Raw genomic sequence first — 18826 nt, 5'->3', positions numbered from 1 at the left:
ACCTTCTTATTGACGATGAAGCACAGATGTTGCATCGGAATTAAATACAAAATGCACAATGCCGACTTAAGTACAAGAAGACTGACTCTTCTTACTGTCTATGTTTTGAACCATTCCTGTGACACTAGTTATAGATTCCGATGCTTCACTTCAGGTTTACTGTATCCCTTTGACCTTCGTATTGACGATGAAACACAGATATTACAACGGAATTAAATACAAAAGGCACAATGCCGACTTAAGTAGAAGAAGACTGACCGATCTTACTGTCTATGTTTAGAAGCATTCCTGTGACACTAGTTATAGATTCCGATGCTTCACTTCAGGTTTACTGTATCCCTCTGACCTTCTTATTGACGATGAGACACAGAAATTGCATCGGAATTAAATACAAAGGGCACAATGCCGACTTAAGTACAAGAAGACTGACTCTTCTTACTGACTATGTTTGGAACCATTCCTGTGACACTAGTTATAGATTCCGATGCCTCACTTCAGGTTTATTCTATCCCTCTGATCTTCTTATTGACGATGAAACACAGATATTGCATCGGAATTAAATAGAAAAGGCACAATGCCTACTTAAGTACAAGAAGACTGACTCTTCCAACTGTCTATGTTTTGAACCATTCCTGTGACACTATTTACAAATTCCGATGCTTCACTTCAGCTTTACTGTATCCCTCTGACCTTCTTTTTGACGATGAAACACAGAAATTGCATCGGAATTAAATACAAAAGGCACAATGCCGACTTAAGTACAAGAAGACTGACTCTTCCTACTGTCTATGTTTTGAACGATTCCTGTGACATTAGTTATTCATTCCGATGCTTCACATCAGGTTTACTGTATCCTTTGGGTCTTCTAATTGGCGACGAAATGCAGAAATAGCTTCGGAATTAAATACAAAAGGCACAATTCCGACTTAAGTACAAGAAGACAGACTCTTCTTACTGACTGTTTTGAACCATTCCTGTGACACTTGTTATAGATTACGATGATTCACTTCAGGTTTACTGTATCCCTTGGATCTTCTTATTGACGATGAAACACAGACATTGCATCGGAATTACATAGAAACGGCACAATGCCGACTTAAGTACAAGAAGACTGACTCTTCTTACTGACTATGTTTTGAACCATTCCTGTGACACTAGTTATAGATTCCGATGCATCACTTCAGGTTTACTGTATCCCTCTGACCTTCTTATTGACGATGAAGCACAGAAGTTGCATCGGAATTAAATACAAAATGCACAATGCCGACTTAAGTACAAGAAGACTGACTCTTCTTACTGTCTATGTTTTGAACCATTCCTGTGACACTAGTTATAGATTCCGATGCTTCACTTCAGGTTTACTGTATCCCTTGCACCTTCGTATTGACGATGAAACACAGATATTACATCGGAATTTAATACAAAAGACACAATGCCGACTTAAGTACAAGAGGACTGACCGATTTTACTGTCTATGTTTAGAACCATTCCTGTGACACTAGTTATAGATTCCGATGCTTCACTTCATGTTTACTGTATCCCTCTCACCTTCTTATTGACGATGAGACACAGAAATTGCATCGGAATTAAATACAAAAGGCACAATGCCGACTTAAGTACAAGAAGACTGACTCTTCTTACTGACTATGTTTTTAACCATTCCTGTGACACTAGTTATAGATTCCGATGCTTCACTTGAGGTCTACTGTATCCCTCTGACCTTCTTATTGACGATGAAGCACAGAAGTTGCATCGGAATTAAATACAAAATGCACAATGCCGACTTAAATACAAGAAGACTTACTCTTCTTACTGTCTATGTTTTGAACCATTCCTGTGACACTAGTTATAGATTCCGATGCTTCACTTTAGGTTTACTGTATCCCTTGCACCTTCGTATTGACGATGAAACACTGATATTACATCGGAATTAAATACAAAAGGCACAATGCCGACTTAAGTACAAGAAGACTGACCGATCTTACTGTCTATGTTTAGAACCATTCCTGTGACACTAGTTATAGATTCAGATGCTTCACTTCAGGTTTACTGTATCCCTCTGACCTTCTAATTGACGATGAGACACAGAAATTGCATCGGAATTAAATACAAAAGGCACAATGCCGACTTAAGTACAAGAAGACTGACTCTTCTTACTGACTATGTTTGGAACCATTCCTGTGACACTAGTTACAGATTCCGATGCCTCACTTCAGGTTTACTGTATCCCTCTGACCTTGCTATTGACGATGAAACACAGATATTGCATCGGAATTAAATAGAAAAGGCACAATGCCGACTTAAGTACAAGAAGACTGACTCTTCTTACTGACTATGTTTTGAACCATTCCTGTGACACTATTTACAGATTCCGATGCCTCACTTCAGGTTTACTGTATCCCTCTGACCTTATTATTGACGATGAAACACAGATATTGCATCGGAATTAAATACACAATTGCACAATGCCAACATAAGTACAAGAGGACTAACTCTTCTTACTGACTGTTTTGAACCATTCCTGTGACACTAGTTATAGATTCCGATGATTCACATCAGGTTTACTGTTTCCCTCTGACCTTCTTATTGACGATGAAACACAGAAATTGCATCGGAATTAAATACAAAAGGCACAATGCCAACATAAGTACAAGAAGACTGACTCTTCTTACTGACTATGTTTTGCACCATTCCTGTGACATCAGTTATAGATTCCGATGGTTCACTTCAGGTTTACGCTATCCCTAGGACCTTCGTATTGACGATGAAACACAGAAATTGCATCGGAACTAAATACAAAAGGCACAATGCCGACTTAAGTACACGAAGACTGACCCTTCCTACTGTCTATGTTTGCACGATTCCTGTGACATTGGTTATTGATTCCGATGCTTCACTTCAGGTTTACTACATCCTTTGGACCTTCTTATTGGCGACGAAATACAGAAATTGCATTGGAATTAAATAGAAAAGGCACATTGCCGACTTTAGTACAAGAAGACTGACTCTTCTTACTGTCTATGTTTTGAACCATTCCTGTGACACTAGTTATAGATTCCGGTGCTTCACTTCAGGTTTACTGTATCCCTCTGACCTCCTTATTGACGATGAAACACAGATATTGCATCGGAATTAAATAGAAACGGCACAATGCCGACTTAAGTACAAGAAGACTGACTCTTCTTACTGAGTATGTTTTGAACCATTCCTGTGACACTAGTTATAGATTCCGATGCTTCACTTCAGGTTTACTGTATCCCTCTGACCTCCTTGTTGACGATGAAACACAGATATTGCATCGGAATTAAATAGAAACGGCACAATGCCGACTTAAGTACAAGAAGACTGACTCTTCTTACTGACTATGTTTTTAACCATTCCTGTGACACTAGTTATAGATTCCGATGCTTCACTTGAGGTCTACTGTATCCCTCTGACCTTCTTATTGACGATGAAGCACAGAAGTTGCATCGGAATTAAATACAAAATGCACAATGCCGACTTAAATACAAGAAGACTTACTCTTCTTACTGTCTATGTTTTGAACCATTCCTGTGACACTAGTTATAGATTCCGATGCTTCTCCACAGGTTTACTGTATCCCTTGCACCTTCGTATTGACGATGAAACACTGATATTACATCGGAATTAAATACAAAAGGCACAATGCCGACTTAAGTACAAGAAGACTGACCGATCTTACTGTCTATGTTTAGAACCATTCCTGTGACACAAGTTATAGATTCAGATGCTTCACTTCAGGTTTACTGTATCCCTCTGACCTTCTAATTGACGATGAGACACAGAAATTGCATCGGAATTAAATACAAAAGGCACAATGCCGACTTAAGTACAAGAAGACTGACTATTCTTACTGACTATATTTTGAACCATTCCTGTGACACTAATTACAGATTCCGATGCCTCACTTCAGGTTTACTGTATCCCTCTGACCTTATTATTGACGATGAAACACAGATATTGCATCGGAATTAAATACACAATTGCACAATGCCAACATAAGTACAAGAGGACTAACTCTTCTTACTGACTGTTTTGAACCATTCCTGTGACACTAGTTATAGATTCCGATGATTCACATCAGGTTTACTGTTTCCCTCTGACCTTCTTATTGACGATGAAACACAGAAATTGCATCGGAATTAAATACAAAAGGCACAATGCCAACATAAGTACAAGAAGACTGACTCTTCTTACTGACTATGTTTTGCACCATTCCTGTGACATTAGTTATAGATTCCGATGGTTCACTTCAGGTTTACGCTATCCCTAGGACCTTCGTATTGACGATGAAACACAGAAATTGCATCGGAACTAAATACAAAAGGCACAATGCCGACTTAAGTACACGAAGACTGACCCTTCCTACTGTCTATGTTTGCACGATTCCTGTGACATTGGTTATAGATTCCGATGCTTCACTTCAGGTTTACTATATCCTTTGGACCTTCTTATTGGCGACGAAATACAGAAATTGCATTGGAATTAAATAGAAAAGGCACATTGCCGACTTTAGTACAAGAAGACTGACTCTTCTTACTGTCTATGTTTTGAACCATTCCTGTGACACTAGTTATAGATTCCGATGCTTCACTTCAGGTTTACTGTATCCCTCTGACCTCCTTATTGACGATGAAACACAGATATTGCATCGGAATGAAATAGAAACGGCACAATGCCGACTTAAGTACAAGAAGACTGACTCTTCTTACTGAGTATGTTTTGAACCATTCCTGTGACACTAGTTATAGATTCCGATGCTTCACTTCAGGTTTACTGTATCCCTCTGACCTCCTTATTGACGATGAAACACAGATATTGCATCGGAATTAAATAGAAACGGCACAATGCCGACTTAAGTACAAGAAGACTGACTCTTCTTACTGACTATGTTTGAACCATTCCTGTGACACTAGTTATAGATTCCGATGCTTCACTTGAGGTCTACTGTATCCCTCTGACCTTCTTATTGACGATGAAGCACAGAAGTTGCATCGGAATTAAATACAAAATGCACAATGCCGACTTAAGTACAAGAAGACTTACTCTTCTTACTGTCTATGTTTTGAACCATTCCTGTGACACTAGTTATAGATTCCGATGCTTCACCTCAGGTTTACTGTATCCCTTGCACCTTCGTATTGACGATGAAACACTGATATTACATCGGAATTAAATACAAAAGGCACAATGCCGACTTAAGTACAAGAAGACTGACCGATCTTACTGTCTATGTTTAGAACCATTCCTGTGACACAAGTTATAGATTCAGATGCTTCACTTCAGGTTTACTGTATGCCTCTGACCTTCTAATTGACGATGAGACACAGAAATTGCATCGGAATTAAATACAAAAGGCACAATGCCGACTTAAGTACAAGAAGACTGACTCTTCTTACTGACTATGTTTGGAACCATTCCTGTGACACTAGTTATAGATTCCGATGCCTCGCTTCAGGTTTACTGTATCCCTCTGACCTTGCTATTGACGATGAAACACAGATATTGCATCGGAATTAAATAGAAAAGGCACAATGCCGACTTAAGTACAAGAAGACTGACTCTTCCTACTGTCTATGTTTTGAATGATTACTGTGACATTAGTTATTGATTCCGATGCTTCACTTCAGGTTTACTGTATCCTTTGGACCTTCTAATTGGCGACGAAATGCAGAAATAGCTTCGGAATTAAATACAAAAGGCTCAATGCCGACTTAAGTACAAGAAGACTGACTCTTCTTACTGCCTGTTTTGAACCATTCTTGTGACACTTGTTATAGATTACGATGATTCACTTCAGGTTTACTGTATCCCTCTGACCTTCTTATTGACGATGAAACACAGAAATTACATCGGAATTAAATAGAAACGGCACAATGCCGACTTAAGTACAAGAAGACTGACTCTTCTTACTGACTATGTTTGGAACCATTCCTGTGACACTAGTTATAGATTCCGATGCCTCACTTCAGGTTTACTGTATCCCTCTGACCTTATTATTGACGATGAAACACAGATATTGCGTCGGAATTAAATACACAATTGCACAATGCCGACATAAGTACAAGAGGACTGACTCTTCTTACTGACTGCTTTGAACCATTCCTGTGACACTAGTTATAGATTCCGATGATTCCCATCAGGTTTACTGTATCCCTCTGACCTTCTTATTGACGATGAAACACAGAAATTGCATCGGAATTAAATACAAAAGGCACAATGCCAACATAAGTACAAGAAGACTGACTCTTCTTACTAACTATGTTTTGCACCATTCCTGTGGCATTAGTTATAGATTCCGATGCTTCACTTCAGGTTTACTCTATCCCTAGGACCTTCGTATTGACGATGAAACACAGAAATAGCATCGGAACTAAATACAAAAGGCACAATGCCGACTTAAGTACAAGAAGACTGACCCTTCCTACTGTCTATGTTTGCATGATTCCTGTGACATTGGTTATAGATTCCGATGCTTCACTTCTGGTTTACTATATCCTTTGGACCTTTTTATTGGCGACGAAATACAGAAATTGCATTGGAATTAAATAGAAAAGGCACATTGCCGACTTTAGTACAAGAAGACTGACTCTTCTTACTGTCTATGTTTTGAACCATTCCTGTGACACTAGTTATAGATTCCGATGCTTCACTTCAGGATTACTGTATCCCTTGGACCTTCTTATTGACGATGAAACACAGAAAATGCATCGGAATTAAATACAAAAGGCACAATACCGACTTAAGTACAAGAAGATTGACTCTTCTTACTGACTGTTTCGAACCATTCCTGTGACACAAGTAATAGATTCCAATGCTTCACTTCAGGTTTACTGTATCCCTTGGACCTTCTCATTGACGATGAAACACGGAAAATGCATCGGAATTAAATAAAAAAGGCACAATGCCGACTTAAGTACAAGAAGACTGACCCTTCTTACTGTCTATGTTTAGAACCATTCCTGTGACACTAGTTATAGATTCAGATGCTGCATTTCAGGTTTACTGTATCCCTCTGACCTTCTTATTGACGATGAAACACAGAAATTGCATCGGAATTAAATACAAAAGGCACAATGACGACTTAAGTACAAGAAGACTAACTCTTCGTACTGACTATGATTTGAACCATTCCTGTGACGCTAGTTACAGATTCCGATACTTCACTTCAGGTTTACTGTATTCCTTGGACCTTCTTATTGACGATGAAACACAGATATTGCATCGGAAATAAATACAAAAGGCACAATGCCGACTTAAGTACAAGAAGACTGACTCTTCGTATTGACTATGTTTTGAACCATTCCTGTGACACTAGTTATAGATTACGTTGATTCACTTAAGGATTACTGTATCCCTTGGCACTTCATATTGACGTTGAAACACAGAAATTGCATCGGAATTAAATAGAAAAGGCACAATGCCGACTTAAGTACAAGAAGACTGACTCTTCTTACTGACCATGTTTGGAACCATTCCTGTGACACCAGTTATAGATTCCGATGCCTCACTTTAGGTTTACTGTTTCCCTCTGACCTTCTTATTGACGATGAAACACAGAAATTATATCGGAATTAAATAGAAAAGGCACAATGCCTACTTAAGTACAAGAAGACTGACTCTTCTTGCTGTCCATGCTTTGAACCATTCCTGTGACACTAGTTATAGATTCCGATGCTTCACTTCAGGTTTACTGTATCCATTGGACCTTCTTATTGACGATGAAACACAGAAATTGCATCGGAATTAAGTACAAAAGGCACAATGCCGACATAAGTACAAGAAGACTGACTCATCTTTCTGTCTATGTTTTGAACCATTCCTGTGACGCTAGTTACAGATTCCGATGCTTCACTTCACCGTTACTGTATCCCTCTGACATTCTTATTAACGATGAAACACTGAAATTGCATCGGAATTAAATAGAAAAGGCACAATGCCGACTTAAGTACAAGAAGACTGACTCTTCTTACTGACTATGTTTTGAACCATTAATGTGACGCTAGTTACAGATTCCGATGCTTCACTTCAGGTTTACTGTATCCCTTGGACCTTCTTGTTGACGATGAAACACAGATACTGCATCTTAATTAAATACAAAAGGCACAATGCCGACTTATGTACAAGAGGACTAACTCTTCCTACTGTCTATGTTTTGAACCATTCCTGTGACACTAGTTACAGATTCCGATGCTTCACTTCTGGTTAACTGTATCCCTCTGACCTTCTTTTTGACGATGAAACACAGAAATTGCATCGGAATTAAATACAAAAGGCACAATGCCGACTTAAGTACAAGAATACTGACTCTTCCTACTGTCTATGTTTTGAACGATTCCTGTGACATTAGTTATTGATTCCGATGCTTCACTTCAGGTTTACTGTATCCTTTGGACCTTGTAATTGGCGACGAAATGCAGAAATAGCTTCGGAATGAAAAACAAAAGGCACAATGCCGACTTAAGTACAAGACGACTGACACTTCTTACGGACTGTTTTGAACCATTCCTGTGACGCTTCTTATAGATTCCGATGCTTCATTTCAGGTTTACTGAATCCCTCTGACCTTCTTTTTGACGATGAAACACAGAAATTGCGTCGGAATTAAATACAAAAGGCACAATGCCGACTTAAGTACAAGAAGACTGTCTCATCCTACTGTCTATGTTTTGAACGATTCCTGTGACATTAGTTATAGATTCCGATGCTTCACTTCAGGTTTACTGTATCGTTTGGACCTTCTTATTGACGATGAAACACAGAAAATGCATCGGAATTAAATACAAAAGGCACAATGCCGACTTACGTACAAGAAGATTGTCTCTTCTTACTGACTGTTTTGAACCATTCCTGTGACACTAGTCATAGATTCCGATGCTTCACTTCAGGTTTACTGTATCCCTCTGACCTTCTTATTGACGATGAAACACAGAAATTGCATCGGAATTAAATACCAAAATCACAATGCCAACTTAAGTACAAGAAGACTGACTCTTCTTACTGACTGTTTTGAACCATTCCTGTGACACTTGTTATGGATTCCGATGCTTCACATCAGGTTTACTGTATCCCTCTGACCTTCTTATTGACGATGAAACACAGAAATTGCATCGGTATGAAACACAAAAGGCACAATGCCGACTTAAGTACAAGAAGACTGACCGATCTTACTGTCTATGTTTAGAACCATTCCTGTGACACAAGTTATAGATTCAGATGCTTCACTTCAGGTTTACTGTATCCCTCTGACCTTCTAATTGACGATGAGACACAGAAATTGCATCGGAATTAAATACAAAAGGCACAATGCCGACTTAAGTACAAGAAGACTGACTCTTCTTACTGACTATGTTTGGAACCATTCCTGTGACACTAGTTATAGATTCCGATGCCTCGCTTCAGGTTTACTGTATCCCTCTGACCTTGCTATTGACGATGAAACACAGATATTGCATCGGAATTAAATAGAAAAGGCACAATGCCGACTTAAGTACAAGAAGACTGACTCTTCCTACTGTCTATGTTTTGAATGATTACTGTGACATTAGTTATTGATTCCGATGCTTCACTTCAGGTTTACTGTATCCTTTGGACCTTCTAATTGGCGACGAAATGCAGAAATAGCATCGGAATTAAATACAAAAGGCTCAATGCCGACTTAAGTACAAGAAGACTGACTCTTCTTACTGACTGTTTTGAACCATTCTTGTGACACTTGTTATAGATTACGATGATTCACTTCAGGTTTACTGTATCCCTCTGACCTTCTTATTGACGATGAAACACAGAAATTGCATCGGAATTAAATAGAAACGGCACAATGCCGACTTAAGTACAAGAAGACTGACTCTTCTTACTGACTATGTTTGGAACCATTCCTGTGACACTAGTTATAGATTCCGATGCCTCACTTCAGGTTTACTGTATCCCTCTGACCTTATTATTGACGATGAAACACAGATATTGCGTCGGAATTAAATACACAATTGCACAATGCCGACATAAGTACAAGAGGACTGACTCTTCTTACTGACTGCTTTGAACCATTCCTGTGACACTAGTTACAGATTCCGATGATTCCCATCAGGTTTACTGTATCCCTCTGACCTTCTTATTGACGATGAAACACAGAAATTGCATCGGAATTAAATACAAAAGGCACAATGCCAACATAAGTACAAGAAGAATGACTCTTCTTACTGACTATGTTTTGCACCATTCCTGTGGCATTAGTTATAGATTCCGATGCTTCACTTCAGGTTTACTCTATCCCTAGGACCTTCGTATTGACGATGAAACACAGAAATTGCATCGGAACTAAATACAAAAGGCACAATGCCGACTTAAGTACAAGAAGACTGACCCTTCCTACTGTCTATGTTTGCACGATTCCTGTGACATTGGTTATAGATTCCGATGCTTCACTTCTGGTTTACTATATCCTTTGGACCTTTTTATTGGCAACGAAATACAGAAATTGCATAGGAATTAAATAGAAAAGGCACATTGCCGACTTTAGTACAAGAAGACTGACTCTTCTTACTGTCTATGTTTTGAACCATTCCTGTGACACTAGTTATAGATTCCGATGCTTCACTTCAGGTTTACTGTATCCCTTGGACCTTCTTATTGACGATGAAACACAGAAAATGCATCGGAATTAAATACAAAAGGCACAATACCGACTTAAGTACAAGAAGATTGACTCTTCTTACTGACTGTTTCGAACCATTCCTGTGACACAAGTAATAGATTCCAATGCTTCACTTCAGGTTTACTGTATCCCTTGGACCTTCTCATTGACGATGAAACACGGAAAATGCATCGGAATTAAATAAAAAAGGCACAATGCCGACTTAAGTACAAGAAGACTGACCCTTCTTACTGTCTATGTTTAGAACCATTCCTGTGACACTAGTTATAGATTCCGATGCTGCATTTCAGGTTTACTGTATCCCTCTGACCTTCTTATTGACGATGAAACACAGAAATTGCATCGGAATTAAATACAAAAGGCACAATGACGACTTAAGTACAAGAAGACTAACTCTTCGTACTGACTATGATTTGAACCATTCCTGTGACGCTAGTTACAGATTCCGATACTTCACTTCAGGTTTACTGTATTCCTTGGACCTTCTTATTGACGATGAAACACAGATATTGCATCGGAATTAAATACAAAAGGCACAATGCCGACTTAAGTACAAGAAGACTGACCCTTCCTACTGTCTATGTTTGCACGATTCCTGTGACATTGGTTATAGATTCCGATGCTTCACTTCAGGTTTACTCTATCCGTAGGACCTTCGTATTGACGATGAAACACAAAAATTGCATCGGAACTAAATACAAAAGGCACAATGCCGACTTAAGTACAAGAAGACTGACCCTTCCTACTGTCTATGTTTGCACGATTCCTGTGACATTGGTTATAGATTCCGATGCTTCACTTCTGGTTTACTATATCCTTTGGACCTTCTTATTGGCGACGAAATACAGAAATTGCATTGGCATTAAATAGAAAAGGCACATTGCCGACTTTAGTACAAGAAGACTGACTCTTCTTACTGTCTATGTTTTGAACCATTCCTGTGACACTAGTTATAGATTCCGATGCTTCACTTCAGGTTTACTGTATCCCTTGGACCTTCTTATTGACGATGAAACACAGAAAATGCATCGGAATTAAATACAAAAGGCACAATGCCGACTTAAGTACAAGAAGACTGACCCTTCTTACTGTCTATGTTTAGAACCATTCCTGTGACACTAGTTATAGATTCCGATGCTGCATTTCAGGTTTACTGTATCCCTCTGACCTTCTTATTGACGATGAAACACAGAAATTGCATCGGAATTTAATACAAAAGGCACAATGACGACTTAAGTACAAGAAGACTAACTCTTCGTACTGACTATGATTTGAACCATTCCTGTGACGCTAGTTACAGATTCCGATGCTTCACTTCAGGTTTACTATATCCCTTGGACCTTCTTATTGACGATGAAACACAGATATTGCATCGGAATTAAATACAAAAGGCACAATGCCGCCTTAAGTACAAGAAGACTGACTCTTCCTACTGTTTATGTTTTGAACCATTCCTGTGACAGTAGTTCAGATTCCGATGCTTCACTTCAGGTTTACTGTATCCCTCTGACCTTCTTTTTGACGATGAAACACAGACATTGCATCGGTATTAAATACAAAAGGCACAATGCCGACTTAAGTACAAGAAGACTGACTCTTCCTACTGTCTATGTTTTGAACGATTCCTGTGACATTAGTTATTTATTCCGATGCTTCACTTCAGGTTTACTGTATCCTTTGGACCTTCTAATTGCCGACGAAATGCATAAATAGCTTCGGAAATAAATACAAAAGGCACAATGCCGACTTAAGTACAAGAAGACTGACTCTTCGTATTGACTATGTTTTGAACCATTCCTGTGACACTAGTTATAGATTACGTTGATTCACTTAAGGATTACTGTATCCCTTGGCACTTCATATTGACGATGAAACACAGAAATTGCATCGGAATTAAATAGAAAAGGCACAATGCCGACTTAAGTACAAGAAGACTGACTCTTCTTACTGACCATGTTTGGAACCATTCCTGTGACACCAGTTATAGATTCCGATGCCTCACTTTAGGTTTACTGTTTCCCTCTGACCTTCTTATTGACGATGAAACACAGAAATTATATCGGAATTAAATAGAAAAGGCACAATGCCGACTTAAGTACAAGAAGACTGACTCTTCTTGCTGTCCATGCTTTGAACCATTCCTGTGACACTAGTTATAGATTCCGATGCTTCACTTCAGGTTTACTGTATCCATTGGACCTTCTTATTGACGATGAAACACAGAAATTGCATCGGAATTAAGTACAAAAGGCACAATGCCGACATAAGTACAAGAAGACTGACTCATCTTTCTGTCTATGTTTTGAACCATTCCTGTGACGCTAGTTACAGATTCCGATGCTTCACTTCACCGTTACTGTATCCCTCTGACATTCTTATTAACGATGAAACACTGAAATTGCATCGGAATTAAATAGAAAAGGCACAATGCCGACTTAAGTACAAGAAGACTGACTCTTCTTACTGACTATGTTTTGAACCATTAATGTGACGCTAGTTACAGATTCCGATGCTTCACTTCAGGTTTACTGTATCCCTGGGACCTTCTTGTTGACGATGAAACACAGATACTGCATCTTAATTAAATACAAAAGGCACAATGCCGACTTATGTACAAGAGGACTAACTCTTCCTACTGTCTATGTTTTGAACCATTCCTGTGACACTAGTTACAGATTCCGATGCTTCACTTCTGGTTAACTGTATCCCTCTGACCTTCTTTTTGACGATGAAACACAGAAATTGCATCGGAATTAAATACAAAAGGCACAATGCCGACTTAAGTACAAGAATACTGACTCTTCCTACTGTCTATGTTTTGAACGATTCCTGTGACATTAGTTATTGATTCCGATGCTTCACTTCAGGTTTACTGTATCCTTTGGACGTTGTAATTGGCGACGAAATGCAGAAATAGCTTCGGAATGAAAAACAAAAGGCACAATGCCGACTTAAGTACAAGACGACTGACACTTCTTACGGACTGTTTTGAACCATTCCTGTGACGCTTCTTATAGATTCCGATGCTTCATTTCAGGTTTACTGAATCCCTCTGACCTTCTTTTTGACGATGAAACACAGAAATTGCGTCGGAATTAAATACAAAAGGCACAATGCCGACTTAAGTACAAGAAGACTGTCTCATCCTACTGTCTATGTTTTGAACGATTCCTGTGACATTAGTTATAGATTCCGATGCTTCACTTCAGGTTTACTGTATCGTTTGGACCTTCTTATTGACGATGAAACACAGAAAATGCATCGGAATTAAATACAAAAGGCACAATGCCGACTTACGTACAAGAAGATTGTCTCTTCTTACTGACTGTTTTGAACCATTCCTGTGACACTAGTCATAGATTCCGATGCTTCACTTCAGGTTTACTGTATCCCTCTGACCTTCTTATTGACGATGAAACACAGAAATTGCATCGGAATTAAATACCAAAATCACAATGCCGACTTAAGTACAAGAAGACTGACTCTTCTTACTGACTATGTTTGGAACCATTCCTGTGACACTAGTTATAGATTCCGATGCCTCACTTCAGGTTTACTGTATCCCTCTGACCTTATTATTGACGATGAAACACAGATATTGCGTCGGAATTAAATACACAATTGCACAATGCCGACATAAGTACAAGAGGACTGACTCTTCTTACTGACTGCTTTGAACCATTCCTGTGACACTAGTTATAGATTCCGATGATTCCCATCAGGTTTACTGTATCCCTCTGACCTTCTTATTGACGATGAAACACAGAAATTGCATCGGAATTAAATACAAAAGGCACAATGCCAACATAAGTACAAGAAGACTGACTCTTCTTACTGACTATGTTTTGCACCATTCCTGTGGCATTAGTTATAGATTCCGATGCTTCACTTCAGGTTTACTCTATCCCTAGGACCTTCTTATTGACGATGAAACACAGAAATTGCATCGGAACTAAATACAAAAGGCACAATGCCGACTTAAGTACAAGAAGACTGACCCTTCCTACTGTCTATGTTTGCACGATTCCTGTGACATTGGTTATAGATTCCGATGCTTCACTTCTGGTTTACTATATCCTTTGGACCTTTTTATTGGCGACGAAATACAGAAATTGCATTGGAATTAAATAGAAAAGGCACATTGCCGACTTTAGTACAAGAAGACTGACTCTTCTTACTGTCTATGTTTTGAACCATTCCTGTGACACTAGTTATAGATTCCGATGCTTCACTTCAGGTTTACTGTATCCCTTGGACCTTCTTATTGACGATGAAACACAGAAAATGCATCGGAATTAAATACAAAAGGCACAATACCGACTTAAGTACAAGAAGATTGACTCTTCTTACTGACTGTTTCGAACCATTCCTGTGACACAAGTAATAGATTCCAATGCTTCACTTCAGGTTTACTGTATCCCTTGGACCTTCTCATTGACGATGAAACACGGAAAATGCATCGGAATTAAATAAAAAAGGCACAATGCCGACTTAAGTACAAGAAGACTGACCCTTCTTACTGTCTATGTTTAGAACCATTCCTGTGACACTAGTTATAGATTCCGATGCTGCATTTCAGGTTTACTGTATCCCTCTGACCTTCTTATTGACGATGAAACACAGAAATTGCATCGGAATTAAATACAAAAGGCACAATGACGACTTAAGTACAAGAAGACTAACTCTTCGTACTGACTATGATTTGAACCATTCCTGTGACGCTAGTTACAGATTCCGATACTTCACTTCAGGTTTACTGTATTCCTTGGACCTTCTTATTGACGATGAAACACAGATATTGCATCGGAATTAAATACAAAAGGCACAATGCCGACTTAAGTACAAGAAGACTGACCCTTCTTACTGTCTATGTTTGCACGATTCCTGTGACATTGGTTATAGATTCCGATGCTTCACTTCAGGTTTACTCTATCCGTAGGCCTTCGTATTGACGATGAAACACAAAAATTGCATCGGAACTAAATACAAAAGGCACAATGCCGACTTAAGTACAAGAAGACTGACCCTTCCTACTGTCTATGTTTGCACGATTCCTGTGACATTGGTTATAGATTCCGATGCTTCACTTCTGGTTTACTATATCCTTTGGACCTTCTTATTGGCGACGAAATACAGAAATTGCATTGGCATTAAATAGAAAAGGCACATTGCCGACTTTAGTACAAGAAGACTGACTCTTCTTACTGTCTATGTTTTGAACCATTCCTGTGACACTAGTTATAGATTCCGATGCTTCACTTCAGGTTTACTGTATCCCTTGGACCTTCTTATTGACGATGAAACACAGAAAATGCATCGGAATTAAATACAAAAGGCACAATGCCGACTTAAGTACAAGAAGACTGACCCTTCTTACTGTCTATGTTTAGAACCATTCCTGTGACACTAGTTATAGATTCCGATGCTGCATTTCAGGTTTACTGTATCCCTCTGACCTTCTTATTGACGATGAAACACAGAAATTGCATCGGAATTTAATACAAAAGGCACAATGACGACTTAAGTACAAGAAGACTAACTCTTCGTACTGACTATGATTTGAACCATTCCTGTGACGCTAGTTACAGATTCCGATGCTTCACTTCAGGTTTACTGTATCCCTTGGACCTTCTAATTGACGATGAAACACAGATATTGCATCGGAATTAAATACAAAAGGCACAATGCCGCCTTAAGTACAAGAAGACTGACTCTTCCTACTGTTTATGTTTTGAACCATTCCTGTGACAGTAGTTACAGATTCCGATGCTTCACTTCAGGTTTACTGTATCCCTCTGACCTTCTTTTTGACGATGAAACACAGACATTGCATCGGTATTAAATACAAAAGGCACAATGCCGACTTAAGTACAAGAAGACTGACTCTTCCTACTGTCTATGTTTTGAACGATTCCTGTGACATTAGTTATTTATTCCGATGCTTCACTTCAGGTTTACTGTATCCTTTGGACCTTCTAATTGCCGACGAAATGCATAAATAGCTTCGGAAATAAATACAAAAGGCACAATGCCGACTTAAGTACAAGAAGACTGACTCTTCGTATTGACTATGTTTTGAACCATTCCTGTGACACTAGTTATAGATTACGTTGATTCACTTAAGGATTACTGTATCCCTTGGCACTTCATATTGACGATGAAACACAGAAATTGCATCGGAATTAAATAGAAAAGGCACAATGCCGACTTAAGTACAAGAAGACTGACTCTTCTTACTGACCATGTTTGGAACCATTCCTGTGACACCAGTTATAGATTCCGATGCCTCACTTTAGGTTTACTGTTTCCCTCTGACCTTCTTATTGACGATGAAACACAGAAATTATATCGGAATTAAATAGAAAAGGCACAATGCCGACTTAAGTACAAGAAGACTGACTCTTCTTGCTGTCCATGCTTTGAACCATTCCTGTGACACTAGTTATAGATTCCGATGCTTCACTTCAGGTTTACTGTATCCATTGGACCTTCTTATTGACGATGAAACACAGAAATTGCATCGGAATTAAGTACAAAAGGCACAATGCCGACATAAGTACAAGAAGACTGACTCATCTTTCTGTCTATGTTTTGAACCATTCCTGTGACGCTAGTTACAGATTCCGATGCTTCACTTCACCGTTACTGTATCCCTCTGACATTCTTATTAACGATGAAACACTGAAATTGCATCGGAATTAAATAGAAAAGGCACAATGCCGACTTAAGTACAAGAAGACTGACTCTTCTTACTGACTATGTTTTGAACCATTAATGTGACGCTAGTTACAGATTCCGATGCTTCACTTCAGGTTTACTGTATCCCTTGGACCTTCTTGTTGACGATGAAACACAGATACTGCATCTTAATTAAATACAAAAGGCACAATGCCGACTTATGTACAAGAGGACTAACTCTTCCTACTGTCTATGTTTTGAACCATTCCTGTGACACTAGTTACAGATTCCGATGCTTCACTTCTGGTTAACTGTATCCCTCTGACCTTCTTTTTGACGATGAAACACAGAAATTGCATCGGAATTAAATACAAAAGGCACAATGCCGACTTAAGTACAAGAATACTGACTCTTCCTACTGTCTATGTTTTGAACGATTCCTGTGACATTAGTTATTGATTCCGATGCTTCACTTCAGGTTTACTGTATCCTTTGGACCTTGTAATTGGCGACGAAATGCAGAAATAGCTTCGGAATGAAAAACAAAAGGCACAATGCCGACTTAAGTACAAGACGACTGACACTTCTTACGGACTGTTTTGAACCATTCCTGTGACGCTTCTTATAGATTCCGATGCTTCATTTCAGGTTTACTGAATCCCTCTGACCTTCTTTTTGACGATGAAACACAGAAATTGCGTCGGAATTAAATACAAAAGGCACAATGCCGACTTAAGTACAAGAAGACTGTCTCATCCTACTGTCTATGTTTTGAACGATTCCTGTGACATTAGTTATAGATTCCGATGCTTCACTTCAGGTTTACTGTATCGTTTGGACCTTCTTATTGACGATGAAACACAGAAAATGCATCGGAATTAAATACAAAAGGCACAATGCCGACTTACGTACAAGAAGATTGTCTCTTCTTACTGACTGTTTTGAACCATTCCTGTGACACTAGTCATAGATTCCGATGCTTCACTTCAGGTTTACTGTATCCCTCTGACCTTCTTATTGACGATGAAACACAGAAATTGCATCGGAATTAAATACCAAAATCACAATGCCGACTTAAGTACAAGAAGACTGACTCTTCTTACTGACTGTTTTGAACCATTCCTGTGACACTTGTTATGGATTCCGATGCTTTACATCAGGTTTACTGTATCCCTCTGACCTTCTTATTGACGATGAAACACAGAAATTGCATCGGTATGAAACACAAAAGGCACAATGCCGACTTAAGTACAAGAAGAATGACTCTTCGTACTGACTATGTTTTGAACCATTCCTGTGATACTAGTTATAGATTATGATGATTCACTTCAGGATTACTGTATCCCTTGGACATTCTTATTGACGATGAAACACAGAAATTGCATTGGAATTAAATAGAAAAGGCACAATGCCGACTTGTGTACAAGAAGACTGACTCTTCTTACTGACTATGTTTGGTACCATTCCTGTGAC

Source organism: Schistocerca americana, chromosome 5 (assembly GCF_021461395.2).
Source record: "Schistocerca americana isolate TAMUIC-IGC-003095 chromosome 5, iqSchAmer2.1, whole genome shotgun sequence".
NCBI lineage: Eukaryota > Metazoa > Arthropoda > Insecta > Orthoptera > Acrididae > Schistocerca > Schistocerca americana.
This window is presented reverse-complemented; position numbering follows the sequence as displayed.